This window comes from Nyctibius grandis, chromosome 4, assembly GCF_013368605.1.
Source record: "Nyctibius grandis isolate bNycGra1 chromosome 4, bNycGra1.pri, whole genome shotgun sequence".
Classification (NCBI taxonomy): domain Eukaryota; kingdom Metazoa; phylum Chordata; class Aves; order Nyctibiiformes; family Nyctibiidae; genus Nyctibius; species Nyctibius grandis.
In genome coordinates, this window is record NC_090661.1 from 90,416,189 (window position 1) to 90,427,541 (window position 11,353).

Genomic DNA, 11,353 nt, shown 5'->3' on the forward strand with positions numbered 1-11,353 from the left:
AACCCAAGAATTGAAGGTACAATGAGTGGTTTCTAAAGTGACTGGCCTGCTTTTCCCAGGTACTGGGAGTGTAGGTCAGAGATGACAATTCCTTGATCTGGACTAAAACCAAAAGCTTGAGTTTTCAAAGAAGCAATAAATATGATTACCCAGTCCGATATGATATCAAGCTAATCTGATTTAGGATTCCTTGTGCACTCATCAATGAGCCTGTGCTGACAGCACAATGAAATCTAAAATATTTTTTTATTGGAGGAACACAAACACTCACTAGTGCTGTGACAACTGCAGGGTTTGACTCACAAAAGTATTAATGAATCCTCCCAAAGACATCATGAGCAGGTCGATTTTTACGTAACATCCTAAGCAAGTGCTGGCTTTTTCTCCCCTTTCCATTGTCTCAATGCCCTGAGCAGTATCTGCAGACATTCCCTCATCCCCAGCTATTTCTGCAGTTCTTTCCCCACACTCCATTTATATCAGGCTTCTGGGGACAAAGCCATTGATTTTCCTTTTTTCCTCCTGACCGACCAGGTTATTACAAGGTAGGACAAGGCAGGACTCAAAGCCTGATGAGCTCATACAGAGACCATCTCTGACAAATGCCTTCCTCTCCTGCTGCTGACACCTTTGAGGACAGAGATTTTGCTTCATCCTCTCCCTTCAGGGTACAAACATATGCAGAGTGCATCAGTTCACGCTGTCACTGCTGTATACTTGAGGATAGCCCACATCTGTCACAAGGAACCTGAAGATTTATCCATGTGCTATGCGAAAGAAGCCAGCCGTACTCCCAAACCAAGGTTCGCAGAGGTGGATCTGGTCAGAAAGGCAGTGCTGTTCTCCCTGGGTTTGGTGCCTCCAGCAGGTCTCAGAAGCTTTTTACAGCACAGACCTCAGCTTCAAAATGAGCTGGCTCATTACAGCAAGGCAAACTGAGGAAAGGAAGGCAGGCTAAATTTGCCACTGTTCTTGCCATATGATACAGTACCCTGGCCAGGAAACTCGACAGGAGACAAGAAGCAAGATCTTGAATAGCCCTGCTTAAATGAGGGAAGGCTGTGGGATGCTTTCGGTGCTTACCTGCTTTTGCTGAGGGCAAGAGCATGCACCAAGGGGAGAGTTTTCATCCTCTGCTCTCAGCAGTGCAGAGCAGTAGAATGACCCAGAGACAGTGTTCACCCAGCCAAAAGCAAACATCTCACATACCTGGAGGTGCATTAATGAAAACGTCAGGTTTTCCATGGTCTGCTCCTAGCCAGGAACAGCACTTGGTGGGGGCACAGGGCTCCCCTAAAGACGGAGTGAGATCGCATGGTGTCCACGTTACTAACGTGGGCTTTCATGCAGGAACCGGAGATGACTTCTCACAGGGTGCTCAACCTGAAGCCAAGCTTTCATCTTGCATAGAAGACACCCAGGATGCCAGGGCAGGTCCACCTACAAGAGCATGGGCACACTGAAAGGTTATTGGAAGCAAAATGAAGGAGAACTGCACCAAGGTGGGAGCTCCCGGAAGGTCTCAGTATAGCAAATAACCATGCGAGAACTTGCAAAGGAGGTGGAGGGGGTCACAGCTGGCCCCAAAGCAGTAGGGGCTGCCTGCAGGGGAACAGAAAGGCCAGAAACAGGTAAAAAAAATAAAGCACTGGACATAAGTGGTCAAATATTGCTCCAATACTCCTTGAGATAAATGACTCAGAGTAAGTGGGCCTTAATTTTCCCCTCTATTCAGTGCTGCCAGGTTTCCTAAACATCCGTGTTAGGAGGGAACTCAGTGGATCATCCAAGACCTGGGGCAGGGTCAGCCGTGCCAGCACCATCCTCAGCCACTGTTTACTCACGATAAACAACCCAGGGAGCCCACTACTTCTGCTGAGGACGCAGCTCTCCTGAGGGCAAGTGCTATGCTGGAGCAGCGTCTGAGGGCTAAGGGAACCGGGCAAGCTCAGTGCATACACCTCAGCATCAAGCTCACACACAACTTGCTTCTTTTCACCTTCTAAGATTGCTCAGGCAGCAGCAGAGCTTGAGAAAAGTGCAATTAAAATGAAGGAAAATCACCATCTTGGCCATGGAGTGTGTAATTGCTATTTCTTCAAAGTTATTCACATCTCTCTATCAGGTCACTGAGTCTGGCAGAAGTTAATCAGCGTTTCCAGACCAGGCTGTGCAGCTTGAGACACCCCTGACTGCAATAACGGGAGTGTGCAGCCCTCTGGTGCCCACTGCCAGCTGTGTCCCAGCATCACAGAATCCCAGAATGTCAGGGATTGGAAGGGACCTCGAAAGATCATCTAGTCCAATCCCCCTGCCGGAGCAGGATTACCCAGATCATGTCACACAGGAACGCGTCCAGGCGGGTTTTGAACGTCTCCAGAGAAGGAGACTCCACAACCTCTCTGGGCAGCCTGTTCCAGTGTTCGGTTACCCTCACCATAAAGAAGTTTTTCCTCCTCTTCTTCTGCTGCAGCCCTGGGGGCACAGCACACAGGTCTCAGCATGGGGCAGCTTGGTTTAAGGCCACCTCTGCGGGGAGGGTTGTGGCTGCCGTGGCTGGAAGGTAACACAGCTCTTTATGGACACAAAACCTTTTCTCATCTGTCATTCATTGCAGATGGAAGTAACCTGTTCTCGTGCATTGTGCTGAGATGCTGAGGGCTCAGTTCACCTGCCTGAGCTCTGCCTAGCACCAGAGGGCACCTGAGATGGCCCATGGGCCTGGCAGAGACATCAGAGGGCCCCAGCAGACCCGTGTTCTTCTGCAGACCAGGTGGAGCATGCCAGGTCATCTCCAAAGGGCTCTGCACCCCTGTGCTCGGGCAGCTGTAGCAGCCCAGTCGTTACTATAGCAAACTGTCCTGGTTTAGTCTCTTCTAAGTAACTGCACTTTCTGAAACTAACTGCATGTTTTGCAGACAGTGTCTGCTTCCAGGACTGATAACGCTCGAAGTTTGTAGTTATCGCTGAGGCACTGGTAGGGGTGTTATGCAGAAAGGCTCTTGCTGTACTTCTTCTTAGAGAAACCAAGGTCACTGCTAAATTCCTCACTGATTACGAGTGAAGAGCCGAAGGGGGGGTCACACCTGCAGGGAGGAGCGGACAGGGCAGGTGACCCAAAATTGACCAACGAAGGTATTCCATCCCATACACGTCACTCTCAGTATAAAGCGGGGGGATCACGGGGGTCTCGGGCCCTTCTTCTGCTGTTTTTGGGTGCTTCTGCTGCTTCGGGATGCTTCTGCGGCTTGAGCCTTTGGTCAGTGTCCAAGGAGGACTCTGTCCGTTTTCCTGCTGCCCCCGATCCCGATCCGTGCATCCCTGAATCCAGCTCTCGTCCATCGCTGGGCCCAGCCTGGGCCTTCCCGGAGCCTGCCGTGCAGTGCTGGGGGTGACGGGCTGACATCGGGGGAGCTCAATCTTGGTTTTGTATATATTTGTATATATTTGTATATATTTGATTATTGCAATATTATTATTATACTCTTTTTCATTATTATAGTTTGTTAAAACTGTTTTAACTTTCCAACCCATAAGTCTCTCTCCCTTTTCCCTTTCCCTTTGGGTGGGGGGGAGGGTTAACAGAGAGCATCTGCCACAAGTTTAATAGCCAGCCCAGCTTTAAACTGTGACACAAACCCACATCCAGACCGATCTTCTCCTTCTCCTGTGCCTAGAGAAAAGCATTTATTTTCAAGTGTCACCTCTTCCCCGCCAGCCAGGACATCTGCCCAGGAAACAGCACTTGGGGTGCTCCCACGGACTGACCTGCGGGGAGCAGAGCACTGCTGCCGCCGGCTGCCATGGGTTTAGCCACCTGTGCTTACTGGGCTGGAGTAGAAACAGGTGCCCTGTCCCAAACCACAGACCCCCCCAAGCAGTGCCAGCCCTCACACCCATCCCTGCGGTGCCTGTGCTGCTCAGCCAGGTCTGATCCCACTCAGGTGATCTCCACACGGCTTTCAGTTGCCCGGAAAGCTTAAAAAGGCTGAAGTTATGTGTTTTCCTTCCCCACACAGATGATTCACTGCACTTTCCTCTGTAAACAGTGGGTGGATCCCAACTGGATTTCCGGGAGCAACAGGGCACCGATTCCCGGCTTGGGGAGCTGCAGCTCCTTCTCCTTGTCCTCCCAACCTGTCCTGCAGCAAAGCACAAGTGCAGGAGCGAACCTGTCCTCCACACACACCTGCACAATGCTTACAGGGGTGGAAAAAAGCCCCAGCGTGCCCCAAGTCAGGTTGCTGGATACAGGTGAGCTGCCATGCACCCCTTGCTGCATGCACCCCTTGCTGCCCACCCGGCCTCTGCAGGGTCCTTTCCCCACCCCAGCCAGAGAGCAGCCTGCCCAGGGAGGAGCCCAGCACCATGGGCTCAGCAGGGTCATCGCATCCACCTCGTGCTGTCTGTGAAAAGCTTGATGGTAGCTAAGAGCTAACCATCTCTCGCCTCCCACTGTGCCCTAGTTACAAGACGAGGGCACCGTTTGCAAAGAGAAGTGCTGGCTGAGCCCAAAATCTTTATTTCTTTTTCCAAGGGAGTAATTGCAAGGCTAGCTGAAAGGAATTACGTAGAGATGAGCTGACATTTCCCTTGGTGATCCTCATGGCGGGCATTTGTGGACATGGAGCAGTGTGGGAACCAGCATGATGCCTGCCCCGCACCAGGCAAAGGCTTCCCATCACCTGTAACACGGTCCATAATCCAAAATCCCCCCGCAAAGCTCCATCTCCTCTCAGATGAGACCTGGGACAGGCAGGAGCATCCCTGCCAGGAGGGCTGGAAGGGACTGGGGTCACCCACCCAGCATCCCAGCATCGAGGTGATCGTGGTGAAGGGTTCCGCTGCTCCCCTGTGCCCCAGCTCTGGCTGATGCCAGTGGCAGTGGGAGCCCTGGGCAATGTCGAGATTTTAGCTGCTAGAGGGAGGAACGGGAGGTCAGACGCCTCCAAGATGGTGCACGGAGCTCCGGCACTGTGCGATGGGTCCCAGATCCGGATGCAGGCACTGATCTCTCACCCCGGTGGGATGATGCCTGAGCCTAATCCCAGGCTCAGACCCATCCCGGGACCCATCCTGCCTCAGCCACACACAGCACCTGACTCTGGCCAGGCTCTTTTCAAGCAGGAACATGGTTTTGTCCATCAGAGGGATTTAAACCTTGGGAAAATGTCAGCCCTGGGTGCAGAGCATAAGAAGAAGCCCCCCAAGACATTTCTGAGGGGGAATAAACACCAAGCCCTTAGACACCCTTTTGTGGCGCTTTCATTCCTGAAGAAGCCATTTCCACCCTGTGACCTTCGGGGTGGCTCCTCTGCCCATGCCAGCCCCCACCACCAGTGGGAAACTCCAGCCCTGCCACCTTTCCTCCAACCTCTCTGCCACCCCTGCCAAACACATGGGCTTCTGCTGGTGCTGGGGCAGTGTTTGGGGTGCTCTCAGACCCACATCCTCCTCATAAGCTGCTCCTCCACCAGCCTAAACCAGAGCAGCATCCACTGGGCTGGGGCCACCACCTGCCGACTGTCACCCCAAATCCTGCCCTGTTCACTAATGCAAAGCTCAGAGGGGAACCACCCCCACTTTTGGGAGATGCTGAAACACAGCGATGGCCGGCCAGCACCTCGCTTTGCTGTTTCTGGGAAGAGGATGGGCTTCCCCGCAGCCCTGCTCGCCTTCACTCTCGCTTCTTCTTCACCAGCGCAGCTTTCCCTGCTGAGCAGCCTGCCTGCCTTCCGATGGAAACCTGCCGGAGCCGGCGGCGGATGCTGCCCCAGGGTGACCGGCCGAGGAGGCTCCATCCTGGGGGAAAAGGATGTGGCCATTCCTGTAAGGCGCCCGTGATGCCCCGCACAGAGGTAGCGGGCTCGACTGGAACTTGCCCAGATGCAAATGCCTTCAGAGGAGTGACCCAGCCCTGCGGTTTTCCTCCTTCCCCGTCAGCAGATTTGGCTCCCAAAGAGCTTCAGGGCTGCTGGCAGGCAGGGCTGTGCCGTCAGCGGGGCGAGGGGTCACCTCTGCCTCCCCGTGCCCCCATCTTCCCAGCCCTGCTCCATCTCTGGGGCTCCTTCAGCTCCAACCAACCATTTTGCTCCCTCTGCAAAGCTACGTGGGGATGGGGGCCGGCTGCCGGCATCCCTGGGCCAGGGCTGGAGGGGAAACAGGAACCTTGAGGGGAAAAACAACCTGAGAAACTCCCTTCCCCCCCGGCCAAACTTCCTCCAGGGCTGCCAGCGCAGAGGGGACTAATATGTGCTGCAGTAGCACACTTAGTGGGGAGCAGCGTGGGGTACGTGCTGCCTTCAACATCTCTTTGGGTGCAGAATGAGGAGTCCAGAGGGGTAAATGCCATCTCTGTCAGTCACACCAGCTGAACTCCTGTGTATGTATGTCCCCTGTTCATTTCCATTTCTCCCCTATCCTGGTAATTTAGGAAATCTCATCCAATTTCTATCCATCTGGCCAGAGGGCAGAAGGTCTCAAAGGATGTGAAAATCTGACACGGGATAAAAATAACCAGCCAGGTGGAGGGGGAGCCCGAGCCCAGAGAGACACGGCCTGAGTGCAGCCCTGGCTGCGTACAGAAAGCTCTGCAGGGGAGGGAGGCAGAGCGAGTCCCCGCGGCAGGAAAATACCCGCTGCTGGCTGTGCCTTCGCAGGGAGAGGTCTCTTGCGAGACATCACTGATGATTACAACCACGGCTGAGCTCCTCTGCAGCCATGTAAGTGCTCGGCGCAGGGCTTGGTGGGCAGGAATCCTTCGCGCCAGCATTGGGGTCCGAGCACATCTGCAAAGGCTGCAGAAAAAGTTCGTCCTGTGGGACGCCTCGGTGTGATGGGGGCTGCGCGCGGGTCCCTCTGGGCTCCCTGTGCACGAGCAGGGCTGGCACCCCAAACAGAGGGGCTGAGAACAGGCTGAGCACCAGCCGAGCTACCTATCCTGTCCCCCTGCTCTGAGGCCACTGGTGCAGCCTCTCAAACCCAGTTTCGAGGGATCAGGCTCCACGGATGAGCCAGGGCTGCTCGGCTCTTTCGGTGAGGGCGTCTCTGGCCTTGTGCTGTCACAGTTTCACAGCAGAAAAAGCACCTGCTGAGCCCAAACTGCCCCAAACACCACATGATAAAAGATGTGGCAAGGCTCAAAGATGTGGTTCCCCCCATGTATTACTTTTTTCCACGGAGGAACGGGGCATGCAGGCAGTGTGCTGGCTTAGAGGAGAGGGAAAAGGAAAGAAGCACAAGAGCCAGACATCGAATCACACAAAGCCCAATGTCCGTAGGTTTAGGTTTGGGGATGGACTGCGACTCAGCTAAGGCTGAAGCGTGGGATTAGGGCTGTATTAGACACCTGTGAGTCCATGCTGGAGAGAAACTTTCCCTGGAGAGGGGCAGCTGGTGCTGGCTGGGCACAAGCCTGGATCTGGGCTCTCCTTTGGCCTTCTCTAGTGTCTACTAAAGGGCTGAGCAACAATTGTTGCTCTGCAGCACCTCCAGCTACAGCCTCTCTGCTGTGCACAACCTGGGGCTGCATCCTGGGGCAGCCTCTGGGGAAGGGTCCACATCTCCTGGGCAGGGACTGCATCTCCTGTGCATGGACCACATCCCCTGGGCAGGGACAGCATCTCCTGGGCAGGGACTGCATCTCAGCCCACGGTGGAGCTGGGGGAACTCGTGTCCCTCTCCAGCCCCACAGGCTGTGGCTGGCTGCTGGGACAGTCCCACAGGCTGCAGCCATGTCACTGGTCCCCTTTCCAGGTACCCCCCCGGGGCACTGGGCAGCTGTATCAGCTTTCATCCAAAACCCCACAGTTCTGTGGGGCTCAGGCACTCAGAAACCCCCTTCCCTTAAGGCCACTTGCTGCTTCAAGCAGTAACACTGGGAAGTGTGTTAATTGCCAGCTAATTTCTGAGCCCTAAAATGCACCTTGGTCCTGCCGCTGGCTTTCTCTGCAGTGGCAGGAGCTTGAAGGTGGTTTTTTTTTTTTGACTGGCTTTCTTTGGATGGGCAGAAAAATTCAGCTGCCATCTCTTCCTCTGCCCCCTCCCCAGAGCTGGAAGGTGGATTTTCTTCCCCCAGGGTGAAGCCCCAGCCCTGCAGTGGGCTGTGTCCCCCGCTCTGCCTCCCCTTCCACGTGACCCTCCGAGGGCAAAGCCCCTGGCACCCACCCACGCTCCTGGCCCAGGGAGGCTGCAGGAAGCTCCCGCTTCCCCCCCCGCCCCGATAAACGCCGAGCCGCCGCGCTTCTGCAGGGAGCGGGGCCAGGCTGCTCCTCGCTCGCACCCGCGGCCCTCGGCCAAGGGGAAAACCAAGAGGAATCTGGGGAAACGGGGACCGGGGATGGCATCGAGTCTCAGCTGCTCTAATGTCATGGGGAAGGGACGGGTCCCACACACTGCAAGGTGAACCCCGGGGTCTGCTCCCACTCTCCCACCTCTGCCCAGGAGACCCACAAAAACTGGGAGCCAGGTGGTTGCCTCACTCCAAGCACACTCCTCATCCTCTCCCTCCTCTTCCTCCCACGACCTGCATCCTGGGAGCCAGTGAAGCTGTGCCCCCCCTTCCTCCCATCCATGCAGGGTCAGAGCTGTCCTGCTGCCTTGCTCACAGCCCATCCCACTGGCGCCAGGCCTGCTGTGGCTTCCCTGTCTGCCCCACTTGTGCCTCTCTCCTGCCTGCTTCTCACCCCATTTCCTGATGGCTTTTCAACTCAGGAGCGCACAGGACCTTTCCCAGCAGGCAAAGGTGTGCAGAGCTGTGCTGGCCCCAGCATGTGGGTGGGTGACCCATGTGCCAAGGGGCACAGTGTAAAGCGGTGGCTGGGACCAGCCACGGTACTGGGAAGGGGGAAAACCCTTTCTGGGGCAAGCCTCATCCCAGGGAAGGCATCAGGAGCAGCGGTCGGGCAGCGGGGTATGTCTGAGGCCGTTATCTTAATGTGCATCCAGCCCCAGCAAGGAGGAGTAATGCAGCCAGCACCGGAGAGGGCAGAGATGTGGCCAGTCCCTGTCCCCGATGGGGAGATCGGTGGCACAGCCCTGATGCTGCAGCACAGCTGTGGGAAGGGCTGAGCAGCCGGCTGGGGCAGCAGCTAGTGAGGAAGGAGCGGGAAGACACCCAACCCTCCAGCGTGGGACTGGGAGCTGCTGGGGTGATGGCTGTGGGAGGGAGCGGTGGGTGCTCGTAAGCCATGTCACACCCGAATGGGACCTGCTGCGGGCAGGAGGGCAGCCCAGCCTTGAGAAATAGGAGGAATTTCAGCTCTCTGATTCACACACCAAAGTTCCCGTCCAGCCCTGCCGCAGTGGACATGCGGGGCAGAGAGTGGCGGCCACTCAAAGCTGGGGCACGCAGCCAGACCCACACCTGGCCACTCAAAAACACACCCTGAGGCCCCCGAGCTGCTGACGCTGGCTGTTTTCAGGGACTTGCATGGGTAAATCCACGGCTCCAGCTTGGTCATCTCCACAGCGCAGCCTTCCAGGTGCTTCCCACCCCAGAAACGCACGGCAGCCCCCAAAAGACAAAACCACTCTGTAAATGGTATCTAAACCCACGGGGCAGCTCTCGAGCCCAGGCAGGGGTGGTGCAGGCAGACAGGCATGCCAAGGCATCTCGCCATCCCCCTATCAATTTATTCACCCATTTATTTATCGATTTGGTTGCGGGGGCGCAGGAGGAGCAGTGGTGCTTGCCCCACCGGCAGCTCAGTGCCCCAGCCTGCGCCAGGGCCCCAGCCTCTCATTTCCAACCCGCCGGCGGAGGGGAACCCCGGGGGACCTGATGTCATTTCTGAGCAAAAACAATGGTCGGGCATTCGGCAGCACTGGGGGGGAAAGGACGGGAAGGGGACGCTGGCCAACGGGACCTCACGGAAAAGGAGTCCCACCGGGCACACGCGCTCGCCCCGCCAGACCTGGAGGTCACCGGTGGCGGTGACCTGCCTGGCCATAGTGTCCCAGGGGACATCACCTATCCATGTCCCAGGGGAGGGGAACCAGTCCGCTGCGGTGCCAGCGGGCTTGTTGCTGGATTGAATGCTGGACGGAGCCATGGCAGCGCCTGCTGCTGGCAGGGCTCTGTGGGCTGAGGACGGACACTGCTCACCACAGGTGTCAGCGATGCGGAGGTGACCCCAACCCCGGCACTGGCACTGGCACTGCTTGCAGAGGCACTACGTTAAAGGAGGAGGTAGATGGGTTTTGGCAGGGTGAGGCCAGGATGTGTCTGAGTCTCGGGGGGGGAATTTTGCCCCCAAAACGGGAGGCTGAGCCGGTTGGGCAGCCACCCAGGAGCTTGTGCCAGAGAGGCAGCACTCAGGCACCCGCTCCACTCGGCTGGGGAGGAAAATCCCCCCAACCCAGGACAGTCATGGGGCGCTGAGCAGCCCAGCACTAGCACAGGGGGTTCCTGGCCATGCCCCATCTTCCCGGGAAAGCAGCCCCCTCTCCGGCATCCACCCCTTCCCGGGAAGCAGAGGCTGCTGGGGACTGCGGCCCTGGCACAGGGATGCCGGTCGCTCCCTCCCACAGCTTCCCCTTTTCTCAGAAAGCCTGGAAACCAAAGGTGAAAGAAGTGGGTGGAAACTCTGCACGCTGTCGTCCAGGAAGAGAAGTGAGTAAGTCAGCTGCAATATTTAACAGTGCCTCCAGCCCCACTGCTCGCAGACCCACCTTGACGGGAGCCGGAGCTGCCGGGTGAGTGCCGGGGTCATGCCGCTGCCGTGGGAGGGTCTGCGCTGGAGCAGGGGGTGCTGGAGCGGCTGGGTGCGGGGTGATTTCTGTGCTGCTGCTCTCCCCGAGGAGCCACAGCCCGGGCGCTGCGGAGGGCGGCTCTCCCCGCACCGAGCAGAGCAGCCAGGATGCGGTGACTTCTTGCGGCCGATGGCAACACACTGGCTCCCGGCTGCGGGAAGCGGGAGAGGAGGTGCCAGACCCCGCGCGTGGGGCATGAGCGTCTTCACTTTTATCCACGGCGTTTTTGCTAATCTGCAAAACCGGACCCGCTCTGCTACTATTTTAAAGGGCAGGGCAGAGGGGAGCCACGTAACTGTTCCTACAAACTTCCCGGGAAGACAAAGCGAAACCCCCTGGATTAACACCCCAGCCACCATGTCAGTGTGGTGCCGGTGGCTGTGCAGCACCCATGCGATGCCGCTGCTTGGCCCTGGGCATGTCCTGGCTAATCAGTAATTCCTGCACTAATTAGCTGGCGACACCAAACGGAGGGTGCTGCTGCTTTTTTAGCCATGTAAAGCAATAAATGGTTAACCGACGAGCAGTGGTGGTACCTGGGGGTCCTGGCAAGGCAGCCACATCCCCTCCTAGAGCAACCACTCGTGCTTTGCCTCCCCCG